General features: G+C 48.6%; 1 long non-coding RNA gene across 1 annotated transcript in view; it reads right to left on the bottom strand.

The window, feature by feature from the left end:
• Window positions 1-977: 977 nt before the first annotated feature.
• Window positions 978-22,717, bottom strand: part of LOC134911815 (uncharacterized) — a 34,360-nt gene continuing 12,620 nt past the window's right edge. Inside the window, exons 2-3 of the long non-coding RNA XR_010176864.1 lie at window positions 2,887-3,288; window positions 978-1,968 (exon numbers count right to left, since the gene is read on the bottom strand). This is a non-coding gene — a long non-coding RNA (uncharacterized LOC134911815). The remainder of the gene's footprint in view (window positions 1,969-2,886; window positions 3,289-22,717) is intronic.

The raw sequence follows: 22,717 nt of genomic DNA, 5'->3' as shown, positions 1-22,717 counted from the left end.
CTAAACAAAGTGCTCTTTATCGTGTTTTGTGATGGATTCCTTCAGGTATCAACTTATGTTAGCCTATGGCTATCTGAAGCTGAAACGTGACAGGGATCTGAAACGGAAGAGGGTGAGGTCTGTTTGGAGCAAGGAGTGGCTGGTGAAGAGGGGGACTTTCTCTCACATATCGCTCCTGACCAGGGCCGATTCTTGGCCGCTGTGCGCCCCGGGCAACAATAGGGGGCGTGGCTATGTACAGGGGGCGTGGTCATTTACGCCCCCTGTACAGACTGAAATGATGTGCGGTGCGCGATGACGTCATCGCGCACCGCACAGCAAAGGTCCTCTCCACGAAGGGAAACTAGACGCGTAGCGTCATCGCGCACCGCACAGTAAAGGACCTCTCCACGAAGGGAAACTAGACGCGTACGCATCTAGTTTCTCGTCACAGCGGCAGCGGGGGGCAACGGGCAGCGGGGGGCACAGCAGCAGCGGATCTTGCCCTGGTGCGGCGCCCTCCGGAAGACAGCGTCCCGGGCAAAAGTCCTGCTTGCCCGTGGCAAGATCCGCTACTGCTCCTGACCGAGATTAGGGATAATAACCCTGAAGATTATCGCAACTACCTTTGAATGGATGACGATACCTTCCAGGAGTTGCTTGGCTTTGTGACTCCCTACATCGAGAGGCAGGACACCAAGATGCGGAGGGCCATCACTGCTGAGGAGAGGCTGACTGCTACTCTGAGGTTCCTGGCTACAGGGCGGTCGTTGGAGGATCTCAAGTTCGGGACCCTCATCTCCCCCCAGGCTTTGGGTCGGATCATCCCTGACACCTGCAAGGCTATTCTGAAGGTGCTGCAGGACCACTATTTAAATGTAAATAAAATACACACCACACCTGTTTAGTTACTTTTAAACTGTTTATAGAAAAAACATTGTTTTTTTTCCTTGAAAACAACTGTGCAAAAACTATGCAATGATTTGCCAATATGGCACATATAAAAATAAAACATGACATCACAATTTGGATATATATATGTACTAAAATAAAAAAAATTATTAAATAACAGTTTACTTTACTTTAAATTCCCAATAAATATGGTGCGGTACTTTCACTCCTAAAATGGAGGGCTACTGTATATGGTGCTTTGGGCACAGATTTGATTGGGAGAATACACACATGCTGTAAAGTGAAGAATGAATGGGCCCGGCCCCATTATTATGCCCCTACAGCATGCGTGTATCATGCTGTAAAGTGAAGAATGAATGGGCCCGGCCCCATTATTATGCCCCTACAGCATGCGTGTATCCTCCCCAAAAAATCTGCCGCAAAACACCATATAGCCTGTACCGCACCATATTTATTGGGAATTATAAGATACCTATAAAATTTCAAACTGGGGAATGTCCTCCTCTGCCTCCAGCATAGCAGAGTATATGGTTGAGGAGCAGGTGGGTGAGGGAGTAGGCTGTTGTTGGGTGGGCAGAATAGGATGGGGTTGGGTGGGCGGAATAGGATGGGGTTGGGTGGGAGGAGCAGTGAGAGGAAGGCGGTCGAACAGTACGACATTGTCGTGGAGTTTCATTTTTCGGGCCTTGTTAATCATCTTTAAATTTAGAAGCTCAATCTGCTTGGCTTGCCCAGGTGGCAGGTTACATAGTTACATAGTTGTTGAGGTTGAAAAAAGACAAATGTCCATCGAGTTCAACCTATATGCGCATGGCAGAGGCCAAGAATTCCCCAAATCTTGTGCAGTGGTCAGGGGGCTGGGCAAGTCTTGACTTGATCTCCTCAAAGATGAGGTCTTTGCCCTCCTGGGTGGTGTTTCTTCTTTGGGGTAGTTCTCTTCTGGGGGCGCAGCAGAGGAGCTGGCGCTGCAGAGGTATCAGGGGTAGCTGATGCTTCAGGGGTCATATCTTGGGTCTGGGATTCCTTTGTATCCAGGAGACTGAGGTCTGGCGTGGTAGGAATCTCCACATTTCCACTCTGTAGTAGATAAAAAAAAATACACTGTATAGATACGTTTTAATTTTTTATTTCTATTTTTTTATAGCTCCCTGCAAGTACATCTGAATGGCAAGCAGTGGCAGAGGAGTTTGCCACCACCTGGCAATTCCCTAACTGTGGGGGAGTGATAGATGGCAAAAACGTCCGCATCAACCCTCCTGCAAACAGCGGATTCCTTTATTTTAATTATAAAGGGTATTTCAGCATCGTGCTGATGGCAGTGGTGAATGCCAATTATGAATTCATCTTCATTGACGTTGGCAAAAACGGACGTGCATCAGACGGTTGGTCGCTGAAGAATACCACCTTCTACGAGTGGCTCACCACAAAGACCCTGAACTTGCCATCTAGGGAGCAAACCAAGCACGGCCTCAAATTTGTTTTCATGGCTGATGAGGCATTCGCACTCCACGAGAAGATTATGAAGGCGTAACCCCAAAGGCACCTGATAAGGGAGAAGCGCATCTACAATTATAGACTATCCCGGGCACGACGAATTGTAGAGAACACTTTTGGCATCCTGTCTAGCCGCTTCCGCATATTCCTAACAGATATCAATTTGTAGGTGGAGAAGATAGATTGGATGGTGACTGCATGCTGTGTCCTGCATAACTATTTGCGCAGCAAAACCACCCAACATAGGACACTGCCCAGAGCAGCGCCAGGAGACCCAGACCCTAAACACCCAGAGGAGAGTTCACCATTTCCCTTTGTGGAACCACCTCCACTCCATTCTAGGGCGAGTCTACAGGCAAAACAGGTCAGGGACGAGTACCTGGCCTATTTTAACGGGGTGGGTGCAGTCGATTGGCAGGAGGACCACATTTATGTGTACTGTGTTGGACTGATGATGGAACTTGCAAAAACTTACAAACTTATTCAAATAAATATACTTACAGATACAAAGTTCACCCTCTTCAGGATTTGGTGTGGCAGTCTGAGGGAGGAAAGCGAAACCTGTCCGGGTAGGCTACTGGTCCAGGACAAACTCCAGCATGGGGTAGTACCAGAGCGAGGTCTTGTAAACCTGGGAGGTACCTACTCCAGATCTTTTGGACTGTTCCATTTTTTGTGTTCTTTGAGGAACACCCTACGCAGGTTCTGTATCTTTTTCTTTACCCAGTCCTTGTCAGCACCGGACACAAAGTACCTGCTGTATGCCACTAGCTCCTCCAAAGCCGCATTCCGCCGGACTTTATCCGAAATACCCCTTGGCTTTGATCTTCCACAGACATTCATGGCAATGGTACATTTCTAGTAGGCCGGTGATGAAGTCTATATCTTGATCCAGAGACATATCTATAATGAAAAAAAGTGGTTGACAAACTGTTATATATTTTGTATTTAAAAATAGTTTTACTTACTGTATATGGTAAAATGGTTATATGAGTAAATGGTTAAATGGTTATATGGTTGCATTTGGTTAAGATATGGTTTTAAAATTATTTTTTATTTTTCATTTTCAAAATGGTTTTACTTAAGTTTAAAAATATACTTTCAAAATGTTTTGATATATGGTTCAATTTGGATAATATATGGTTTTAAAATAAAGTTATTTTTTGAAAATAGTTTCCTCATTACCCAAACATTAATGGTACAGCATTGCGGTACAGTAGCGGGGAAAACACATGGCCATTATGGTGTTAAAAAGACTTTGGGGCCACAGAAACACAAGGTGCAGCATTGGGGTACAGTGGCCGTGAAAACACATGGTTATTAGGGAGTTAAAATGACTTTGGGGCCAAAGAAACCCAAGGTTCAGCATTGGGGTACAGTGGTGGGGAAAACACATGGCCATTAGGGGTTTTAAAAATGACTTGGGGCCCACAGAAATGAATAAAAATAAGATTTTACTCACCGGTAAATCTATTTCTCGTAGTCCGTAGTGGATGCTGGGGACTCCGTAAGGATCATGGGGATTAGACGGGCTCCGCAGGAGACTGGGCACTCTAAAGAAAGATCTAGTACTATCTGGTGTGCACTGGCTCCTCCCTCTATGCCCCTCCTCCAGACCTCATTTAAGGAAACTGTGCCCGGAAGAGCTGACATTATAAGGGAAGGATTTTGGAATCCCGGGTAAGACTCATACCAGCCACACCAATCACACCGTATAACTTGTGATACACTTATCCAGTCAACAGTATGAACAACAACAGAGCATCAACAATGGATGCCAACATAACGCTTTATTAAGCAATAACTATATACACGTATTGCAGAAAGTCCGCACTTGGGACGGGCGCCCAGCATCCACTACGGACTACGAGAAATAAATTTACCGGTGAGTAAAATCTTATTTTCTCTAACGTCCTAGTGGATGCTGGGGACTCCGTAAGGACCATGGGGATAATACCAAAGCTCCCAAACGGGCGGGAGAGTGCGGATGACTCTGCAGCACCGAATGGGCAAACACAAGGTCCTCCTCAGCCAGGGTATCAAACTTCTAGAATTTTGCAAATGTGTTTGAACCCGACCAAGTAGGAGCTCGGCAAAGCTGTAATGCCGAGACCCCTCGGGCAGCCGCCCAAGAAGAGCCCACCTTCCATGTGGAATGGGCTTTTACTGATATTGGAAGCGGAAAGCCAGCCGTAGAATGAGCCTGCTGAATCGCATCAAAGATCCAGCGGGCAATGGTCTGCTTTGAAGCAGGAACACCCAACTTGTTGGGGGCATACAGGATAAACAGCGAGTCAATCCTCCTGGCTCCAGCCGTCCTGGCTACATAAGTCTTCAAAGCCCTGACTACATCAAGCAACTTGGAATCCTCCAAGTCCCGAATAGCCGCAGGCACCACAATAGGTTGGTTCAAATGAAAAGATGACACCACCTTTGGCAGAAAATGTGGACGAGTCTGTAATTCTGCCCTGTCCATATGGAAAACCAGATAGGGGCTTTTACACGACAAAGCCGCCAATTCTGACACACGCCTAGCCGAAGCTAAGGCCAATAGCATGACCACTTTCCACGTGAGATACTTCAGCTCCACGGTCTTAAGTGGCTGAAACCAGTGGGATTTCAGGAAACCCAACACCACGTTGAGATCTTAAGGTGCCACTGGTGGCACAAAAAGGGGCTGAATATGCAGCACTCCCTTAACAAAAGTCTGAACTTCAGGAAGAGAAGCCAGTTCCTTTTGAAAGAAAATGGATAGGGACGAAATCTGGACCTTCATGGATCCCAGCTTCAAGCCCATAGTCACTCCAGACTGTAGCAAGTGCAGAAACCTGCCCAGCTGGAATTCCTCTGTAGGGGCCTTCCTGGCCTCACACCAAGCAACATATTTTCGCCATATACAGTGATAATGCTTTGCTGTCACGTCCTTCCTAGCCTTTATCAGCGTAGGAATGATCTCCTCCGGAATGCCTTTTTCCGCTAGGATCCGGCGTTCAACCGCCATGCCTTCCAACGCAGCCGCGGTAAGACTTGAAACAGACAGGGTCACTGTTGCAACAGGTCCTGTCTGAGAGGTAGAGGCCCTAGGTCCTCTGTGAGCATATCTTGCAGTACCGGGTACCAAGTCCTTCTTGGCCAATCCGGAACAATGAGTATTGTTCTCACTCCATTTTTCCTTACGATTCTCAGCACCTTGTGTATGAGAGGAAGAGGAGGAAACACACAGACCGACTGGACCACCCAAGGTGTTACTAGTGCGTCCACAGCTATCGCTTGAGGGTCTCTTGACCTGGCGCAATACCTGAGACGGGATGCCATCATGTCCACCTGTGGCAATTCCCATCGATTTGTAATCTGAGTGAAGACTTCGTTCTGCTTCCCAGTTGTCCACTCCCAGAATGAACACCGCTGACAGATGCTTGCACGTGATTCTCCGCCCAGCAAAGAATTCTGGTGGCTTCTACCATCGCCACCCTGCTCCTTGTGCCGCCTTGGCGGTTTACATGAGCCACTGCGGTGATATTGTCTGACTGAATCAGAACCGGTTGGTCGCGAAGCAGGGTCTCCGCTTGACTTAGGGCGTTGTATATGGCCCTTAGTTCCAGGATATTGATGTGAAGGCAAGTCTCCTGCCTTGACTACAGCCCTTGGAAATTTCTTCCCTGTGTGACTGCCCCCCACCCTTGGAGGCTTGCATCCGTGGTCAGCAGGACCCAGTCCTGAATGCCGAAACTGCGACCTTCGAGAAAGTGAGCACTCTACAGCCACCACAGAAGAGACACCCTGACCCTGGGGGATAGGGTGATTAACCGATGCATCTAAAGATGTGATCCGGACCACTTGTCCAGTAAGTCCCATTGGACGGTCCTCGTATGGAACCTGCCGAAGAGAATGGCCTCGTATGAAGCCACCCTCCTTCCCAGGACTCGAGTGCAGTGATGCACTGACACCCGTTTTGGTTTTAATAGATTCCTGACCAGTGTCACGAGCTCCTGAGCTCTCTTTATCGGGAGGTAAACCCAGAGGCGTCACTCACCTCTGTGACACCCGGTGCGGCAGCGAGGGTAAAAGGGGCGGGACTTCACATGAATGGGCGGGGCTTAAATAGAGGGGCGGGGCTTCGCGGGCGGAACCCATTTTTAAACCATTGCAGGCACGCAAAGGGGGCGGGGCTTTGCGGGTGGGCGGGGCTTCGCGTCCCGACACCCGTTTTTTTTTTCACTGGGGGATGTGGGAGGTGAGGGCTGACTCTCGGGAGGTGCTGTCCCTGCAGTGCTGGCTCCTACAAAGTGACAGGAGCCGAGTGCTGCACATAATATAACAGTGCAGCACTCGGCTTCTGTCACTCTGCAGGAGCCGGCATTTTGGTGTCACCCCTCGGCGGGTGACACCCGGGAGCGGGTCGCACCCCCCGCACCCCCCTTGTGACGCCACTGGGTAAACCCTTTTCTGGTCTGTGTCTAGGATCATGCCTAGGAGAGGCAGATGAGCTGTAAGAACCAACTGCGACTTTGAAATATACATAATCCAGCCGTGTTGCCGTTACACTTCCAGGGAAAGTGATACGCTGTTCAGCAACTGCTCTCTTGATCTCGCTTTTATGAGATCGTCCAAGTACGTGATAATAGTGACACCTTGCTTCTGCAGGAGCACCATCATTTCCGCCATTACCTTGGTGAATATTCTCCAGGCCATGGAGAGACCAAGCGGCAACTCTGAAATTGGTAATGACAATCCGTACCGCAATTCTGAGGTACACCTGATGAGTCACCATAAAATCTCCCCCTTTCAGGCTTGCCATGACCGCTCTTAGCGGTTCCATCTTGAACTTGAACCTTTTCAGGTATAAATTCAGGGATTTTAAATTCAATATGGGTTCGACCGAACCGCCAGGTTTCGGGACTACCACATGGTCGAATAATAACCCCCTCCTTGTCGAAGGAGGGGAACCTTGACCACCACCTGTTGAAGATACAATTTGTGAATTGCAGTTTACACTGCTTCCCTCTCGTGGGGGGAAGCCGGCAGGGCCGTCGGTGAGGGGGCATCTTCTCCAAGTCCAGCTTGTATCCCTGAGACACAATATCTATTGCCCAGGGATCTAACAGGGAGTGAACCCACTTGTGGCTGAACTTACGAAGGCGTGCCCCCACCGGGCCTAGCTCCGCCTGTGGAGCCCTAGCGACATGCGGTGGATTTTTGTAGAGGCCGGGGAGGACTTCTGTTCCGTGGGAACTAGCTGTGTTGTGTAGCTTCTTTCCTCTGCCCCCGCCTCTGGCAAGAAAGGACGCACCTCGTACATTCTTGTTTTTTTTGTTCGAAAGGCTGCATTTGATAATGTCGTGCTTTCCTAGGCTGTGCAGAAATATAAGGCAAAATATCAGAATTACCAGCTATCGATGCGGAGACCAGGTCCGAGAACCCTTCTCCACACAATCCTCAGCCTTGCATATGCCTCTTAAGTCGGCATCATCTGTTGCATATTCTACAGGACACGTCAAGCAGAAATCGACATAGCTTTGACTCTAGGACCCAGTATACTCATGTCTCTTTGGGCATGTTTATATATATATATATATATATACATACACATATCTCTTAAGACAGCATCTTTAATATATATATGTATATCTCTATATATACATATATATATATCTATATGCATACTGGGGTCCCTGCTGATAAGGTACCTGTCCACGCTGCCACATCGCTATAAACCCATGCCGACACAATCGCCGGTCTGAATAGTGTACCAGACTGTGCACGCTATCTGCAGGATCCCTGAGAATAGCTAGTGACACCCTAGGGGAAGATTCCCATCACCTCCTGGCCCTAGTAGGGAAAGGATACCGCCTGAGAATTCTTTGTGGGAAGCTGCAGTCTCTTGTCTGGAGATTCCCGCTCTTTTTCCTCATGAGAGGAGGGAAATTTACCTCAGCTTTCTTCCCCTTAAACATGTGTACCCTTGTGTCAGGGACAAATGAGTCATCAGTGATATGCAAATCATCTTTTATTACAATAGTCATATATTGAATACTTTTCTGCCGTTTGGCTGTAACTTTGCATTATCGTAGTCGACACTGGAGTCAAACTCCGTCTCGATATCAGTGTCTATTATTTTGGATAGTGAGCATTGTGAGACTCTGAAGGTCTCTGTGACATAGGGACAGACATGGGTAGATTTCCTGTCTGTTCTCTAATCCTTTGTGCAATAAATTCACCTTAGCACTTACACATATCCAAACAGGTGTCGGCGTTGTCGACGGAGACACCCTCTCACACACATATTTGCTCTATCTTCTCCTTAGGGGAGCCTTTTACCTCAGACATGTCGACACACACGTACCGACACACCACACACACAGGGGATGCTCTATTTGAAGACAGTTCCCCCACAAGGCCCTTTGGAGAGACAGAGAGAGAGTATGCCAGCACACACCCCAGCGCTATTAACCCAGGGATTACACTGTACCTTAGTGTTTACCCAGTAGCTGCTGTTTTTTATATACATATATCTGCGCCTAAATTTATGTGCCCCCCCTCTCTTTTTTACCCTCTATTGCACCTGTATACTGCAGGGGAGAGCCTGGGGAGCGTCCTTCCAGCGGAGCTGTGAAGAGAAAATGGCGCTGGTGTGCTGAGGAAGAAGGCCCCGCCCCCTCAGCGGCGGGCTTCTGTCCCGCTTCTTATGTGTAAAAATGGCGGGGGCTCGTACATATATACAGTGCCTGACTGTATATATGTATACTTTTGCCATCAGGTATCTTAATTGCTGCCCAGGGCGCCCCCCCTGCGCCCTGCACCCTACAGTGACCGGAGTGTGTGGGTGTGCTGCGGGAGCAATGGCGCACAGCTGCAGTGCTGTGTGCTACCTCATGTGAAGACAGGAGTCTTCTGCCGCCGATTTCGATGTCTTCTTGCTTCTGCTGCTTCTGTACTTCTGGCTCTGCGAGGGGGACGGCGGCGCGGCTCCGGGAACGGACGATCAAGGTTAGGTTCCTGTGTTCGATCCCTCTGGAACTAATGGTGTCCAGTAGCCTAAGAAGCGCAACCTAGCCACAGTTAGTAGGTTTGCTTCTCTCCCCTCAGTCCCACGTAGCAGAGAGTCTGTTGCCAGCAGAAGCTCTCTGAAAATAAAAAAAACCTGACAAAATACTTTCTTTTCTAGCAAGCTCAGGAGAGCCCACTAGGAGCACCCAGCTCTGGCCGGGCACAGATTCTAACTGAGGTCTGGAGGAGGGGCATAGAGGGAGGAGCCAGTGCACACCAGATAGTACTAGATCTTTCTTTAGAGTGCCTAGTCTCCTGCGGAGCCCGTCTATTCCCCATGGTCCTTACGGAGTCCCCAGTATCCACTAGGACGTTAGAGAAATGTGAACAATAGAATACATTGGTGGTCAGTGTGATTACATTGGTGGACAGTGTGCTAGGCGGACAGTGATATTGGTGGTCAGTGTGGATTAAATACATACTTGGGGCAATGTAAATCCAATCAAATCAGATCTAGAGTAGAGCTCTCCTTTTGCTGCGTCGCTGCTGCTGCTGCCGCTGATGTGTCCTGAGAATGGCAGTCAAACTTCCTACGATATATTGCATGTGATATATCGCAGGCACAAAAAACACACCTTTTTCCATACGATTCCATGCGATTACAATATATCACGAGTGCAGCACTAGCGACCTAGGGAATCCGACATGACACTCACGGGAACGTGCATAGTATCGTTTCGGGATGTAAAACACATACAATGTGACAGTTTTCATAAGATATTTCGATCCGATAGGTCGAAATCCTGATTTGGCAAAAATAACGATTTTTTTTTTTCGTTTTTTGTTTTATTTTCCCACGGGACTCCAAGCAAAACCAGGTTGATTCTTTAGAAAAATTTCTGCTATAAATCCTAAAGTAAAATCACCCAACAATTGGGTGAACAATTGGAAGAACCTCGAATTTGCTCTATGTTAGATTGCAAAGTTTTTTGTAGTTGTTCTGAGTAGTAGTTCTTGGTATCGTGGAGTGTGCATCGTCACTATGGGGGTCATTCCGAGTTGTTCGCTCGTTGCCGATTTTCGCTATACTGCGATTAGTCGCTTACTGCACATGCGCAAGGTTCGCAGAGCGCATGCGCTTAGTTATTTTACACAAAAGTTAGGATTTTACTCACGGCATAACAAAGCTTTTTTATCGCTGTGCTGATCGTAGTGTGATTGACAGGAAGTGGGTGTTTCTGGGCCGAAACTGGCCGTTTTATGGGAGTGTGTGGAAAAACGCAGGCTTTCGAGTTGCTAAACGCAGGAGTGGCTGGAGAAATGGGGGAGTGTCTGGGCGAACGCTGGGTGTGTTTGTGACGTCAAACCAGGAACGACTGAGCTGGTCGCTATGTGTGAGTAAGTCTCGAGCTACTCAGAAACTGCTAAGAAATTTCTATTCGCAATTCTGCTAATCTTTCGTTCGCAATTCTGCTAAGCTAAGATTCACTCCAAGAGGGCGGCGGCTTAGCGTGTGCAATGCTGCTAAAAGCAGCTCGCGAGCGAACAACTCGGAATCACCCCTATATTCTTTCTTTGCAGAACTACAAGTCCCAACATTGCAGCACCTCCAACTATATATGTAATTAGGGTGTGCAGTCCAAAAGCCCCCTCCCCCAAGCTGTATGGTGCCGGAATATCAGGCTTGTGCTCTAGTGTTACTTCCGTTTAATATTACATATCCTGTGTACCGGCCCTGCTTGTTATTTCTGTTCTGCACCTTTGCCTGTGACCCTGATCTTGACCTGTTCTCTCATTCAGCACCTTCATTAGAGACCCTGACTTAGGATTTCATGACCATCCTTCTGTCTGCTGACTCTGTACCATGCCTATACTCATACTTGCCTACCTGACCCTCTCCATGAGGGAGAAAATGCTCTGTTCCTGGACTTTCCTGGTAATGTATGAATCCCATCACCTGTGGTGAGCTAGTTAATTGATAAGAAAGGTGTTTCACCACAGGTGATGGCAATCATACATTACCAGGAAAGTCCAGGAGCAGAGCATTTTCTCCCTCATGGAGAGGGTCAGGTAGACAAGTATGCCTATACTCCTGCACAGTTACTTTTGGTGGGTAGTGAGAGGGCCACAAACTGCGGATCCAAGGAAATGTAGCTTATCCCACCTCGTGCCGGTTCTTGCTAAAAACTGCTATGCTGTGCTCACTGATGAGTGGGTAGTGCTGGGATACTGACCCTGCACTGAACTTAACTAAAAGCGAATACAGAACAGTCCCCTCAGGTAAAATCCGTCACCCAGCTGTATCAGTGAGCCAGATGCAGTCTGTAACTGCCCTGGCTTTATTGTGACTGGCAGTGACTTCCTATTGGAAGTCCTATCTGTCAGTCACAGACACACTAGGCCTGGGGAAGCCAACCCTGGTCCTTGAGAGCTATCAACAGTTCACATTTTCCAGACCACCTAGCAGGTGAACAGGTGTATTCATTACTCACTGACACATTCTAAAAGATCCACAGGTGGACCTAATTATTTCACTTGTGATTCTGTGAGAAGACCTGGAAAACGTTAACTGTTGGTAGCTCTTGAGCACCATGGTTGGCTACCCTGCACTATGCAGTGCCATTGGGAGGTTTGGGACCTTCAGTCCGGGCTGTGATAAGCAGAGAGCTGGCTTCATGTAGGAAGCCACTCACTGCCTCTGACACAGGCCAATCTGGCTTCTATGGGCTGCAGTCAGTGCAGTCCATAGAAGCTGGGAAGTTGCATATGTGCAGTCACACGATTCATCTGCGCCGGTCCCGGTACCTGCCAGACAGTGGCGTAAGTTCGTCATAGTCGCACGGAGGCAAGATAAATATTGGTGCCCCCCTATCTCCTATATTAAGATAAATATATGTATGTGCGTGTGTGTGTATATGGAGTGTTCTGAAAAAAAATAAGATTTTACTTACCGTTAAATCTATTTCTCGTAGTCCGTAGTGGATGCTGGGGACTCCGTAAGGACCATGGGGAATAGACGGGCTCCGCAGGAGACTGGGCACTCTAAAAGAAAGATTAGGTACTATCTGGTGTGCACTGGCTCCTCCCTCTATGCCCCTCCTCCAGACCTCAGTTAGGGAAACTGTGCCCGGAAGAGCTGACAATACAAGGAAAGGATTTTGAAATCCAGGGTAAGACTCATACCAGCCACACCAATCACACCGTACAACTTGTGATAAATTTACCCAGTTAACAGTATGAAAAAACAACTGAGCCTCACTCAACAGATGGCTCATAACAATAACCCTTTATTAAGCAATAACTATATACACATATTGCAGAAAATCCGCACTTGGGACGGGCGCCCAGCATCCACTACGGACTACGAGAAATAGATTTACAGGTAAGTAAAATCTTATTTTCTCTAATGTCCTAGTGGATGCTGGGGACTCCGTAAGGACCATGGGGATTATACCAAAGCTCCCAAACGGGCGGGAGAGTGCGGATGACTCTGCAGCACCGAATGGGCAAACACAGGAGGGCGACCAAACTAATTAAGGGCATGGAGACGATGGAATACAAGGAAAGGCTTGAAAGACTAGGCATGTTTACATTGGAAAAGCGGAGACTAAGAGAGGATATGATCAACAAATATATAAGGGGACAATACACAGAGCTTGCGTGGGACCTGTTTTTGGTTAGATCAACACAGAGGACTCGTGGACATTCGCTCAGGTTAGAGGAAAGGAGATTCCGCACAATACGGCGTAAAGGCTTTTTCACGGTAAGGACAATACGTGTTTGGAATTCCCTGCCCGAGGGAGTTGTAATGGCGGAATCTGTCAACACCTTTAAGAATGGGTTAGATAAATTCCTATTGGATAAGGATATCCAGGGGTATGGTGCATAGTCATGCATTATAGTTACTATAAATAGGGATAAAATGCAATGGCTGACAGCAGCATCAGTCAGAAATTTTAGTCAAATCATCATGCATAGGACACCACAAATAGGTTGAACTCGATGGACAATTGTCTTTTTTCAACCTCAGATACTATGTTACTATGTTACTATGTTACAAGGTCCTCCTCAGCCAGGGTATCAAACTTGTAGAATTTTACAAATGTGTTTGAACCCGACCAAGTAGCAGCTTGGCCAAGCTGTAAAGCCGAGACCCCTCGGGCAGCCGCCCAAGAAGAGCCCACCTTCCTTGTGGAATGGGCTTTTACTGATTTTGGATGTGGCAACCCAGCCACAGAATGAGCCTGCTGAATCGTGCTACAGATCCAGCGAGCAATAGTTTGCTTTGACGCAGGAGCACCCAACTTATGGGGTGCATACAGGATAAACAGCGAGTCAGTCTTCCTGACTCGAGCCGTTCTGTTTACATAAATCCTCAAAGCCCGGACTACGTCCAGCAACTTGGAGTCCTCTAAGTCCCACGTAGCCGCAGGCACCACAATAGGTTGGTTCAAATGAAAGGATAACACCACCTTTGGCAGAAATTGCGGACGAGTCCGCAATTCTGCCCTGTCCATATAGAAAACCAGATAGGGGCTTTTACATGACAAAGCCGCCAATTCTGACACACGCCTAGCCGAAGCTAAGGCCAACAGCATGACCACTTTCCACGTGAGAAACTTTAGCTCCACAGTCTTAAGTGGCTCAAACCAATGGGATTTTAGGAAATCCAACACCACGTTAAGGTCCCAAGGTGCCACTGGTGGCACAAAAGGGGGCTGAATATGCAGCACTCCCTTAACAAACGTCTGAACCTCAGGTAGTGAAGCCAGTTCTTTTTGGAAGAAAATGGATAGGGCCGAAATCTGGACCTTTATGGATCCTAATTTTAGGCCCATAGTCACACCTGACTGTAGGAAGTGCAGGAATCAACCCAGCTGGAATTCCTCTGTAGGGTCTTCCTGGCCTCACACCAAGCAACATATTTTCGCCATATACGGTGATAATGTTTTGCTGCCACGTCCTTCCTAGCCTTTATCAGCATAGGAATAACTTCATCCGGAATGCCCTTTTCTGCTAGGATCCGGCGTTCAACTGCCATGCTGTCAAACGCAGCCGCGGTAAGTCTTGGAACAGACAGGGTCCCTTTTGCAACAGGTCCTGTCTGAGAGGCAGAGGCCATGGGTCCTCTGTGAGCATTTCTTGTAGTTCTGGGTACCAAGTCCTTCTTGGCCAATCCGAAACAATGAGTATTGTTCTCTCCTCTTCTCTCCACATAGACCGACTGGAAAACCCACGGTGTCACTAGTGCGTCCACAGCTATCGCCTGAGGGTCCCTTGACCTGGCGCAATATCTTTTTAGCTTTTGTTTAGGCGGGACGCCATCATGTCCACCTGTGGCAGTTCCCACCGATTCACAATCTGGTCGAAGACTTCTTGATGAAGTCCCCACTCTCCCGGGTGGAGGTCGTGTCTGCTGAGGAAGTCTGCTTCCCAGTTGTCCACTCCCGGAATGAACACTGCTGACAGTGCCTGCACGTGATTCTCCGCCCAACGCAGAATCCTGGAGGCTTCCTCCATTGCCACTCTGCTTCTTGTGCCGCCCTGGTGGTTTACATGGGCGACCGCTGTGATGTTGTCTGACTGAATCAGTACTGGTTGATCTCGAAGCAGAGGCTCCGCCTGACTCAGGGCGTTGTATATGGCCCTTAGTTCCAGTATATTTATGTGCAGACAAGTCTCCTGACTTGACCACAGCCCCTGGAAGTTTCTTCCCTGAGTGACTGCCCCCCATCCTCGGAGGCTTGCATCCGTGGTCACCAGGACCCAGTCCTGTATGCCGAACCTGCGGCCCTCGAGAAGGTGGGCACCTTGCAGCCACCATAGCAGAAACACCCTGGTCCTGGGGGACAGGGTGATCAAGTGATGCATCAGAAGATGCGATCCGGACCACTGATCCAGCAGATCCCACTGGAAGATCCTTGCATGGAACCTGCCGAAGGGAATGGCCTCGTATGACGCTACCATCTTTCCCAGGACTCGCGTGCAGTGATGCACTGATACCTGCTTTGGTTTCAGGAGATCTCTGACCAGAGTCCGGAGCTCCTGAGCCTTCTCCTCCAGGAGAAACACCTTCTTCTGTTCTGTGTCTAGAATCATGCCCAGGAAGGGCAGACGCGTCGCAGGAATGATCTGCGACTTTGGAAAATTCAGAATCCAGCCGTGTTGTTGCAACACTTCCTGAGAGTGTGCTACGCTGATCAACAACTGCTCCCTGGACCTCGCCTTTATGAGGAGATCGTCCAAGTATGGGAAAATTGTAACTCCTCGCTTCCGAAGGAGTACCATCATCTCCGCCATCACCTTGGTAAATATTCTCGGTGCTGTGGACAGGCCAAACGGCAACGTCTGGAACTGGTAATGACAGTCTTGTACCACGAACCTGAGGTACTCCTGATGAGGGGGATAAATGGGGACATGCAAGTAAGCATCCTTGATGTCCAGAGATACCATAAAATCCCCCTCTTCCAGGCTTGCAATGACCGCTCTGAGCGATTCCACTTTGAACTTGAATCTCTTGAGATAGATGTTCAGGGATTTTAAATTCAGAATGGGTCTTACCGAACCGTCCGGTTTCGGTACGACAAACAAAGTGGAATAGTAACCCCTTCCCTGTTGAAGGAGGGGAACGTTTACTATCACCCGCTGGAGGTATAGCTTGTGAATTGCCGCCAGTACTACCTCTCTTTCCATGGGGGAAGCTGGCAAGGCCGATTTTAGGTAACGTTGAGGGGGCGCCACCTCGAATTCCAGCTTGTATCCCTGAGATACAATTTGTATAACCCAAGGATCCACCCGTGAGCGAACCCACTGGTTGCTGAAATGTCGGAGACGCGCCCCCACCGCTCCTGGCTCTGCCTGTGGAGCTCCAGCGTCATGCTGTGGATTTAGTGGAAGCCGGGGAGGACTTTTGTTCCTGGGAACTGGCTGCGCGGTGGAGCCTTTTCCCTCTACCCCTGCCTCTGGCAAGAAAGGATGCACCTCTGACCTTCTTGCTCTTTTGTGAACGAAAGGACTGCATTTGGTAATACGGTGCTTTCTTAGGCTGTGGAGGTACATAAGGCAAGAAATTTGACTTCCCAGCCGTAGCTGTGTAAACTAGGTCCGAGAGGCCGTCCCCAAACAATTCCTCACCCTTAAAAGGTAAAACCTCCATGTGTTATTTAGAGTCGGCATCCCCTGTCCATTGCCGAGTCCATAAGACCATTCTGGCAGAGATGGACATTGCATTTACCCTGGAGCCCAGCATGCAAATGTCCCTCTGGGCATCCCGCATATATAGGACCGTGTCCTTGATATGTGCCAGCGTCAGCAAAATAGAGTCCCTGTCCAGGGTATCTAACTCCTCAGACAGAGTATCCGTCCATGGCGCTACAGCACTACACATCCATGCCGAAGCAATGGCTGGCCTCAGCAGTGTACCAGAATGCGAGTAAACCGACTTCAGGATAGCTTCCTGCTTTCTATCTGCAGGATCCTTAAGGGAGGCCGTATCCTGAGACGGTAGGGCCACCCTTTTAGACAAGCGCGTCAACGCCTTGTCAACCCTAGGCGAGGATTCCCAGCGTAACCTGTCCGTTGGCGGGAAGGGATACACCATCAATAATCTTTTGGAAATCACTTGCTTCCTATCTGGGGCATCCCACGCCTTTTCACACAATTCATTCAACTCATGTGACGGGGGAAAAGTCACTTCTCTCTTTTTCTCCGCATACATATAAATCCTTTTGTCAGGGACAGTATTTTCCTCAGAAATGTGTAATATTTCCTTCATTGCCACAATCATGTAGCGGATAGCCTTAGTCATTTTAGGCTGCAATTTTTCCTCATCGTCGTCGACACTGGAATCAGAGTCCGTGTCGACATCTGTGTCAACTAACTGGGATATTGGGCGCTTTTGAGACCCTGACGGCCTCTGCGCTGTGGGAGCAGGCATGGGTGGAGACCCTGACTGTCCCAAGGCAACAGCTGTATCTAGTCTGTTATGTAAGGAGTTTACATTATCATTCAACACGTTCCACATATCCATCCAATCCTGTGTCGGCACCGTCGGGGGCGACACCACATCTGCTTGCACTTGCTCTGCCTCCACGTATCCTTCCTCCTCAAACATGTCGACACAGGCGTACCGACACACCGCACACATACAGGGAATGCTCAGTTGAGGACAGGACCCCACAAGGGCTTTTGGGGAGACAGAGAGAGAGTATGCCAGCACACACCCCAGCGCTATATAACCCAGGAATTACACAGTACTTTAGTGTTTACCCGGTAGCTGCTGTTTTTATATCTATATATCTGCGCCTAAATTTATGTGCCCCCCCCCCTCTCTTTTTTATCCACTATTGCACCTGTATACAGCAGGGGAGAGCCTGGGGAGCGTTCTTCCAGCGGAGCTGTGAAGAGAAAATGGCGCTGGTGTGCTGAGGAAGAAGGCCCCGCCCCCTCAGCGGCGGGCTTCTGTCCCGCGTTTCTTGTGTAAAAATGGCGGGGGCTCGCACATATATACAGTGCCTGACTGTATATGTGTCCTTTTGCCATCAGGTATCTAAATTGCTGCCCAGGGCGCCCCCCCCCTGCGCCCTGCACCCTACAGTGACCGGAGTGTGCGGGTGTGCTGTGGGAGCAATGGCGCACAGCTGCAGTGCTGTGCGCTACCTGTAGTGAAGACAGGAGTCTTCTGCCGCCGATTTCGATGTCTTCTTGCTTCTGCTGCTTCTGTACTTCTGGCTCTGCGAGGGGGGCGGCGGCGCGGCTCTGGGAACGGACGATCAAGGTTAGGGTCTTGTGTTCGATCCCTCTGGAGCTAATGGTGTCCAGTAGCCTAAGAAGCGCAACCTAGCCACAGTTAGTAGGTTTGCTTCTCTCCCGTCAGTCCCACGTAGCAGAGAGTCTGTTGCCAGCAGAAGCTCTCTGAAAATAAAAAACCTAACAAAATACTTTCTTTACTAGTAAGCTCAGGAGAGCCCACTAGGAGCACCCAGCTCTGGCCGGGTACAGATTCTAACTGAGGTCTGGAGAAGGGGCAAAGAGGGAGGAGCCAGTGCACACCAGATAGTACCTAATCTTTCTTTTAGAGTGCCCAGTCTCCTGCAGAGCCCGTCTATTCCCCATGGTCCTTACGGAGTCCCCAGCATCCACTAGGACGTTAGAGAAAATTATATACTGTATTTATACATTTAATTGTCTTTTATTTTAAATCACACATTTCTTAGCAGTCATACCCAGGATTAGAACCCATGACCTGTTACACTGACAGCAGACACTTTACTGATGGAGCTATTTACTCCTGTAGAGGAAGCATCAGAATTCTAACTATATGAAGTTACGTGTAATTGTCAGAGAAGTATCTTCATATAGTTAAAATTCTCATATTTCCTATACAGGAGCAAACAGCTTCATCAGTAAGGTGTCTGCTTCCAGTGTAATAGGTTGTGGTTTCTAATCCTGGGTATGACACTTGTAAAATGAGTATATTCCGTATAATAAAGAGGGTGTGATTTGTAAAGCGCAGGGACCAGTGAGGAAATCAGCCACTGAAAAGACAGCAACAGCTATCAATTAACTTAATTCAATGGTGTCACAGAATGGGAGGAGAGGTGCCCCCCTTCAGAGCAGGAGCCCGGCAGCAGATGACTCCGTTGCCTCCCAGAGTTCTGCCTCTGCTGCCAGATATTGTGCAGGTGCCAGGACCTGGGGCTGGCTGTCGCCTCTCCTCTACGGGCATGGGGGTAGCAGCAGGTTCCTTAATAAACGCAATTAGGAGCCACTGCTGATGAGACTTGGGAATGCTTACTTAATACTTTATTGACTACTTTAAAATGATGTAAGTGCTCCTATTTTATTGATGGATACCTATAACTAACTTAATTTAAAGCCAACCTGGGGTTGTGGTTCAATATTACCCACTTAGCCATTTTGTTATCCTATAGGTTACTGGCTCCCAAATGGGAGCATCATTTGATAATGCTTCTGCAATTTTATTTACTCTTTCTACATTTCTTCATTTGTTGCTTTGTATTTTATTTTGTTTGACAATGTATGTATTATCCTGTACCTACCTACTATATACTGTTCCACTACACAAAAAAATAGGACTTTAATTACCTACCCGTAAATCCTTTTCTCATAGTCTGTAGAGGATGCTGGGGTCCACATTATTACCATGGGGTATAGATGGGTCCACTAGGAGCCACTGGCACTTTAAGAGTTTGAGAGTGTGGGCTGGCTCCTCCCTCTATGCCCCACCTACCCGAGGAGACGGACAACTTGGGAGAAGGATTTTACACAGATAGTGGCGAGATTCACACCAGCTCACACATACAAGTCAAACCAAGCTAACCAGCTTGAAAAATCAGCAAGGGCTGAACAATATTACTTAACCAAGTAACAAAACAGTACTTACCCAAGAACTAAGCAGTACTGAACTAAGTAACAACTGTAGGATCACGAAGCGCTGGGTGCGCGCCCAGCATTCTCTATGGACTACGAGAAAAGGATTTACCGGTAGGTAATTAAAATCCTATTTTCTCTTACGTCCTAGAGGATGCTGGGGTCCACATTAGTACCATGGGGATGTACCAAAGCTCCCAGAACAGGAGGGAGAGCGGAGGCTCCTGCAGAACTGATTGGCCAAACTTCAGGTCCTCAGCAGCCAAAGTCTCGAACTTGTAGAACTTTGCAAACATGTTCGACCCAGACCAAGTAGCCGCTCGGCAAAGCTGCAAAGCCGAGACACCCCGGGTAGCCGCCCAGGAAGAACCCACCTTACGAGTAGAGTGGGCCTTAACAAACGTAGGACACAGCAATCCTGCCATAGAATACGCACGCTGGACAGTGTACCTGATCCAGAGAGATCGTTTGCTTAGAAGCAGGACACCCAAGTTTCTTGGGATCATACAGGACAAACAGAGAGTCCGATTGTCTGTGACGAACAGTCCTCTTCACATAGATTTTCAGAGCCCTTACAACATCCAATGACTTTGATGAAACTGAGGAGTCAGTAGCAACTGGCACCACAATAGGTTGGCTGATATGAAATGCCGACACAACCTTCGGAAGGAACTGCTGATGTGTCCGGAGCTCAGCTCTATCTTCATGGAAGATCAAGTAGCGGCTCTTGCAAGACAAAGCCCCCAACTCCGACACATGTCTAGCAGAAGCTAAGGCCAACAAAGTGACAGCCTTCCACGTGAGAAATTTGACCTTCGAACCAATCCGATTGGAGGAGCTGTAACACCACGTTAATATCCCAGGGCGCCGTAGGCGGCACAAAGGGAGGCTGGATGTGCAGAACCCCTTTCAGAAAAGTCTGAACCTCAGGAAGGGAAGCCAACTGTTTCTGGAAAAAAATGGATAGAGCCGAAATCTGGACCTTTACGGATCCCAACCTCAGGGCCATATCCACACCTGCTTGCAGGAAGAGGAGAAACCGTCCCAGTTGAAACTCCACCGTAGGAAACTTCTTGGACTCACACCAAGATACATATTTTTTCCAAATATGATGGTAATGTTTAGACGTTACTACTTTCCTAGCTTATCTCAGGGTAGGAATAACCTTGTTCGGAATGCCCTTCCCAGCTAATATCTGGCGTTCAACCTCCATGCCGTCAAACGTAGCCGCAGTATGTCTTGATAAGCGAAAGGCCCCTGCTGCAGCAGGTCCTCCCGAAGAGGAAGAGGCCTCAGCTCTTCTAGAAGTAGATCCAGAAGATCCGTGTACCAAGCCCTTCTTGGCCAGTCCGGAGCTTGTTCTCCTTATGAGTTTTAGAACTCTTGGAATGACTTCCAAGTGGAGGAAACACGTACGCTGACTGGAACACCCACGTAGTCACTAGGGCGTCCACCGCCACGGCTTGTGTGTCCCTCAACCTGGAACAATACCAACGAAGCTTCTTGTTGAGATGAGAGGCCATCATGTCTATTTGAGGTACATCCCAAAGATCTGTAACCTCCGTGAAGGCCTCCGGATGGAGTCCCCACTCTCCTGGATGGAGATCGTGTCTGCTGAGGAAGTCCGCTACCCAGTTATCTACTCCCTGAATGAAGATTGCTGACAGTGCCAACGCGTGTTTTTCTGCCCAGAGGATGATTCTTGTTACCCCTGACATTGCAGCTCTGCTCTTCGTTCCGCCCTGTCGGTTTATGTAAGCCACCGTTGTTATATTGTCCGACTGCACTTGAATGGCTTGATCCCGCAGAAGATGGGCCACTTGGAGAAGACCGTTGTAGACGGCTCTTAGTTCGAGAATGTTTATTGGAAGTCTGGATTCCAGGCTTGACCACCGTCCTTGGAAGGTTTCCCCCTGAGTGACTGCGCCCCAGCCCCGGAGACTTGCATCCGTGGTTAGAAGGATCCAGTACTGAATCCCGAACCTGCGGCCCCCCAGAAGATGAGGTAGTTGCAGCCACCAGAGGAGTGAAATCCTGGCTTTCAGCGACAGACGTATTCCCTGGTGCATGTGTAGATGAGATCCCGACCACTTGTCCAGGAGATCCAGATGGAAGGACCGAGCATGAAACCTTCCGTACTGTAGAGCCTCGTAAGAGGCCACCATCTTCCCCAGAAGGTGAATGCACTAATGAACCGAAACCCTGACTGGCTTGAGGACATCCCAGACCATTGTTTGTATCACCAACGCTTTCTCCTCCTGGAGAAACACCCTCTGCACTTCTGTGTCGAGGATCATTCCCAGAAAAGACAACCTCCTGTGATTTTGGAAGGTTCAGGATCCAACCGTGTTCCCTGAGCAGACGAGTCATGAAAACAATGGACTGCAACATTTCCCTGGATGATGCATTTATCAGCAGATCGTCCAGATATGGGATTATATTCACCCCCTGTCTGCGGAGGAGAGCCATCTTCTCTGCCATCACCTTGGTGAACACCCACGGTGTTGTGGAGAGGCCAAATGGCAGGGCCTGAAATTGACAGTGACTGTCCAACAGTGCAAATCTGAGATAAGCCTGGTGCGGCAGCCAAATTGGAATGTGGAGGTACGCATCCTTGATATCAGGGATACCAGAAACTCTCCCTCCTCCAGACCTGAAATCACTGCTCTGAGAGACTCCATTTTGAATTTGAACACCCTCAGGTAAGGGTTCAACGATTTAAAGTTCAAAATTGGTCTGACTGAACCATCCGGTTTCGGTACCACGAAAAGGTTTGAATAATAACCCTTGTTTTGCATATGAGGTGGAACTGGGACAATGACCTGTGACTTTTCCAATTTTAGGATGGCTTCCTGTAGGATAGCCCTGTCTGTCAGCAAAGCTGGCAAGCCTGATTTGAAGAATCGGTGAGGCGGGAGTTCTTGAAACTCCAGTCTGTACTCCATGGACACAA

The sequence above is a fragment of the Pseudophryne corroboree genome, chromosome 4 (assembly GCF_028390025.1).
Source record: "Pseudophryne corroboree isolate aPseCor3 chromosome 4, aPseCor3.hap2, whole genome shotgun sequence".
In the NCBI taxonomy this organism is placed as follows: domain Eukaryota; kingdom Metazoa; phylum Chordata; class Amphibia; order Anura; family Myobatrachidae; genus Pseudophryne; species Pseudophryne corroboree.
This window is presented reverse-complemented; position numbering and strand designations above follow the sequence as displayed.